This window comes from Electrona antarctica, assembly GCF_951216825.1.
Source record: "Electrona antarctica genome assembly, chromosome: 22".
Classification (NCBI taxonomy): domain Eukaryota; kingdom Metazoa; phylum Chordata; class Actinopteri; order Myctophiformes; family Myctophidae; genus Electrona; species Electrona antarctica.
In genome coordinates, this window is record NC_136805.1 from 1,610,714 (window position 1) to 1,617,037 (window position 6,324).

Sequence of the window (6,324 nt, forward strand, 5' to 3'; positions counted from 1 at the left end):
TGCAATGGGATGAAGTAACTATCTTTAATTCCTTTCAATTGTGTAATGTGTTCTAAATAACCTATCATATATCGGATGGGTAAAAAGCCTAAATAATAATACCTATAATAGTCTGACAGTTTAATCTAACCTAAAGTCAGATCTCCAAACTGTCCTCTCAGAGAGAGGGCAGGAAGGATGGTCCTGTGGCTTCTGATTGGCTGTAAGTGTTAGCATGGAGGTGTGACATCAGTCATAGAGCTTGCTTTAATATACTGACAAAAGCAATGATAGACCAGATTCACAAAATACCATCCAACGTGACACATGAAGCAGGCAGACACCAGCGGTATGTATTATATGCTATATAATTGTGCATTATTCATAATCGATGTAATATGATGTTTAGATTGTAACCAAGTGTTATTTGTGTTTCTTTTCTTCCGATTGATTAATGGCAATTAATGGAAATTGACTGAATGATAACGTAGATTTAAAACCACATAATTAGTGATACACTTATCACTGAACTAAGTCTGAAAGTCAACAAGGACAAGCTAAGCTTTACCATGATCTGGGAGAGTTTAGAGTGTGAAATGATAGCAAGAATTCCTACCGACAGAGCAGGATAGAACTACAGACCAATAGGACAGAGTTCCGCGATACTGAGATCATCTTGTGTTGGGGGAAGTGTGAACAGAACGTGTGAATGTATGATTGTAAGTGTTTATGATTAACATGAATTAATAAAAACCCTATAAAATGCACGTTTGAGTTCATCAAATATAAGCTATTATTGGAGCATTTAGTTCACCCTGTGCGTGTTAGTCACTGTTACTCTGCCTATTGCATGGGCTGGTCGGAGCCAGGCACAACATCGCCAAATAACCGAACAGTGTGTGTGTGTGTGTGTGTGTGTGTGTGTGTGTGTGTGTGTGTGTGTGTGTGTGTGTGTGTGTGTGTGTGTTTGGGGCAGCGGTGGTCTAAGGGTTAGAGGAGCGCCCTTGTTGCGGGGAGTGATTGGTCATCACTCACCCAACACAGCTCAAATGCCCTTTGTCTGCCCTTTGTCTACACTGTAGGTATTCTTCTCCATGCCTCCATGCTGGGAGGGAGTGTTCTACATTTTAATGTCAAACTGCTACCGTTGCATTTGTCGAATCTGAACCGCCTCTAGGCTGACCTTCTATAACATCTCCTCCTATAGATCACCGTGAAAAGGAAGGCCGTCCTCTACATTGTCAACTTCCTGTTGCCCGTCCTGTTCTTCCTGTGTCTTGACGTGGCGTCTTTCCTGATCTCGGACAGTAGTGGAGAGAAGCTGAGCTTCAAGATCACCGTGCTGCTGGCCGTCACCGTTTTACAGCTCATTCTCAACGACATCCTGCCCGCCACGTCCAACAGGATGCCCATCATAGGTACAGTATAACGCTCATCTCTGTTGGATTCTCATTCATATGTGACCAGATTTGACTGAGAGCCTGCCATTGCGCAAATTACAGCTTTTCACCAGAGGAGAAAAATTAGTTAATAGCACAGGCAGACTCTTCACATACTAGAGCATGTCTGGAATAAGTGTCAGAGCTGAAATCGACATGTAAATATGAAATAAATGCCCAAACATGTAGCTAGGTGTAATGTTAGAGACCACAGAAGTGAACCTTTCAAGCCGGTTTTCTCAACTCGCTGTTTTCTGCAAGACATTACTCTATAAGCCATATCTCCAAAACTGGCGGGTCAAACTGAACCAATATGTCAATTTGAAGCTATGATTCCCTGCTTTCACATGACAAACGAAAATTCAAAAAAATCCAATGGCAGTCCCTCAGTCAAATGTAGTCACATATTATAGACAGTATGAGTGGATAGTAATGTATTTAGAAGTCATGGTTACATTTGACTTGTGTCTGGCTCACAGCGATGTACTGCATGGGGACTTTTTTCCTGATGCTGCTGAGTCTGTTGGAGACGGTCGTGGTGACGTTTCTGCTGGACAAAGACTCCCAGAAGACGGAGACAGACAAAGACCACAACGAGAAGGAGGACGAGACCAAAGGCCGTAGCTGTGACAGAGGTGAGACATGACAACACAGAGGTGAGACATTACAACACAGAGGCAATAAGAAGTATTATACCAAAGGAGCAGCTAGTCTTCCATCCTGGGGTTCACAACACACTTAACAATGCATAACATAACACAATAAAAACATGTACAATCTGGGTAAAATCTGGTGTTTATAAACTCATCAAAGATGCGACTATAATCCATTTCTACTGGATGAAGCCTTGGCCTGGAAGAGAGGTCATCAGGTGGCCTCCAATCTTCTTAGAGCGTTTCAACCCTCAACCACAACACTCTCCAATTGGCGGGTCACTTCTGGCCAATCACTGCTCAGATCCAAATCTCTTCTATGGTAGCTGTTGATCAGCTCAACCAAAAAAACTCTACACTCGCTTGTCTCGCTGAAATCTTGACGGATTTACAAACGGTTTGGTTTATTACAAACGTGGCTATGATTAATTCCATTATAAGTGTGCAGTATCATCAACTGTTCATAACAAACCAAACGGTTTGAAAATCGGTTGAAAATGGAGCAAGTTATGGTTATTTAAAAAGTACACGCACCATAGACACAATGTTATGAGTCAGCGAGCTGACTGTAGCAAGATGGCCGCCATGTGGTGACATTGCTCTCCATTGGCCAGCAGTCATCTAGTCTATATGAGAAAGACCACAGACAAAAGTATACAGTATGACTGAATTTGTGCTGATACATAATGTCTTGTTCAATCTGTGAATCGTATAACTCAACATTTAATTAGTTGAATCATTATCTCTGTGTGTGTCATATTTCAGAGAAGAGATGCAAGTGGTGTCCTCCATGCTTTCACAATGTCCCTGATGGTGATGATGACGATATGACCCATAAGCCTCATCTGAGTGTGGCTGAAGAGGTTAGCATGATGTCACCATTGTACGGTAACATGTCATTGTTCCAACCTTCCGTTAGTCCGACCGATAACTAACACTATATCCCAGACCCTAACCGGACACGTAGGTCACTAACCCTAACCTCAGTCTTAACCAGCCACGCAGGTCACTAACCCTAACCTCAGTCTTAACCGGCCACGTAGGTCATTAACCCTAACCTCAGTCTTAACCGGCCACGTAGGTCACTAACCCTAACCTCAGTCTTAACCGGCCACGTAGGTCACTAACCCTAACCTCAGTCTTAACCGGCCACGTAGGTCACTAACCCTAACCTCAGTCTTAACCGGCCACGTAGGTCACTAACCCTAACCTCAGTCTTAACCGGCCACGTAGGTCACTAACCCTAACCTCAGTCTTAACCGGCCACGTAGGTCACTAACCCTAACCTCAGTCTTAACCGGCCATGTAGGTCACTAACCCTAACCTCAGTCTTGACCGGCCACGTAGGTCACTAACCCTAACCTCAGTCTTAACCGGCCACGTAGGTCACTAACCCTAACCTCAGTCTTAACCGGCCACGTAGGTCACTAACCCTAACCTCAGTCTTAACCGGCCACGTAGGTCACTAACCCTAACCTCAGTCTTAACCGGCCATGTAGGTCACTAACCCTAACCTCAGTCTTAACCGGCCATGTAGGTCACTAACCCTAACCTCAGTCTTAACCGGCCACGTAGGTCACTAACCCTAACCTCAGTCTTAACCGGCCACGTAGGTCACTAACCCTAACCTCAGTCTTAACCGGCCACGTAGGTCACTAACCCTAACCTCAGTCTTAACTGGGTCCACGCAGGTCGCTAACCCTAACCTCAGTCTTAACCGGGTGCACGTAGGTCGGACTAACGGGATGTTGGATTTATGGCTGCCCCCCATTGTACAGTATGTCACCATGTAGTGTGTCATGTATATTAACTAATATTTGCACTGTAGCTAATTTAATACTTGGCCTATATATTCACCCATGACTTCCAGACTGTGTGCCTCCCTCTAATAAATACATTCTAACTCATCAAACCTTATCTAATGTAATGTAATGTAATGTAAGGCTGTACTTATAGCCCTCTTTTTAGGACTCGAACTTCGTCAGGAATTTCCGAGCGAACCTTCAAACTATTCGTTTATTATAATTTTAAAAATAACCTTTGAGCTCCGAACCGGGGGGGGGGGGAGTAACTTTGGTAAAGTGTCATAGTAGCTTGTTTACAACTGAAACGGACTTCCTGTGCACTAACTTCCTCTTCAAAATAAGAGCCACATGTAATGATTAGTCAACACTAGTTGTATTTCTAAGTCTACTTACAGGACATTAACATCACATTTGAGTTCCTTTTGAATGCCTGTCAGATTTCTCTACATAACTGTCTCAGATGTTGGTGCGTCAATGCACCTTGCATGCCTTTGATCTACGTGCAGAAAACATTTTGACGACGTATGCGCATCGGTTGTGTGCCCCCCTGATTATTAATAACATCTAAACATGTAATATTTAAACACAACATGAACATAGTACTCTTATTATGCATATTGCATTCTCGCCGAGAAATATTTTCGAGTGAAAATTCGAGTGCCAACCCTAACGAGCGAAGGTTCGGGGACAGCCTTAATGTAATGTAATGTGTGTTTCAGGACAGCGATCTCAAAGGGGAATCTCATGGATTCCAGGTGATCCTGGACGAGCTGAGAGATCTGGAGAAGAACCTGCGTTTGTTCCTTAAGAGCAAGGAAGATGGAGGCAGGCCTGCAGGTTACTGGACCAGAATGGCCACGAGAATCAACCAAGCGTTCTTAATTTTCTATGTTACGACAGTCGTCGTGTTTCTGGCTTTCATCTTTCATGAATGGAGTCCTGAATACTAAAGCAAGACACCAGGCTGCAGATATATTGTTGACTCGATTCTCTGTCGAATGTGTTTTCTATACTACGTAGTAATATGCATGATTTATATGATACATTATACAATGTGTATACATTAGAGTGAGTACTATAGTGGTCAGACTAGTTAACTAGTATTGCTTCATCGTCTGCTTGAAGTATGTTAAGACTCGAGTAATGCAATATGATGACGCAACAACTTGCAGAAACGGGTCAGTAAAGGTCTACTACTATAGTTGTAGTAGTAGTAGTACTACTAGTAGTAGTCTAAATTGTATTTACTTTAATTCCACTATTAAATGTTAGTGTCACAGAAAGGTGTAGGCTGAAGCTGAGGCTTATTCTTTTGGAAAGAAATGCTTTAATAATTGAATTCATAACGTAGTAACATTGTTGCTTGTAGATTGGTTTAACAAAACTGAAACAAAACAACTCAAAACACTTACTTAAAAGTCTTGAGACTTGCCCACAATATAGACTAGACTGTAAAAAAAAACACTTTCAAACGTTGGTTCGACGAAAACAATGGATAAATTATAAATATCTATAAAGAAAGAGACTGTCCGAGAACAGAGAGCAGAAGGAAATACGTTTCACTGTGTATAGGTTTCTAATTCCATGCTTCATCATAAATACAATAGGTTTTTACTATGGCTTCATCATTCTACTAGAGTCAGTATAGTGGCTCTTTGACCACAGAATATGGTTCTTGGTGTACATGGAAGGATCCAGAGACGTGTTAGAGGGGCAGGGGCTAAAAGCCCGTAAGAGGGCACTTTTGGACAAAAACAGCGAACATAGCAGATCTACAAGCTCACAACACGTCGCAGCGTGACGCGTTGAGAGCTTGTAGATCAGCTATTTTCGTGGCACAACCTAGCACTCTTTACCTATAGAGATGCGGGTTCACGACATGGATTTCTACACAAATTCGTTCAACGCAAAACACTGTTCAAGTTCGGGAGACTTCGGAAAAGCAATAAAGCATTCTCCTGAATGCTGCCTTCCGGCATGGCATGGAAAGGACCACCATAGTATGCTGCATTCGTGGTCTGGAGAGGGAAGTTGTTTTACAGACGGGTAAAAGGGCAAGGATCGACTGAAGCCCCCCGTCTATGTGTGCACGTCCCTGGAAGGATCGAGGCTTGCGTTCTGACGCTAGAGTGATTCCAGCCGCTTGCCCGCTCGTGCTAGATTAGACCTGGAATGATGATGTAACGTGTGCTTCGTGCTGAATAAATCGTGAACATGCACAGCTGGTCTGTCGTCATTGCCTTCGAAAGATTCCCGAAGGTTAAACGATCCTTAACTGTACAAGGCTGGTTTATCGTCTTTCCAACTGTTCAACAAAGCTTGAATTACAAATTCCGTTCAGGTGATACTTTTAAGTGTCGGAGATTTGGAAGCGCTCGTTGGAAATCACTCAACGTGCCTGCTACCACCTGTTTTGAGATTGCACATAATGCAGGAGGCAGCAGGACA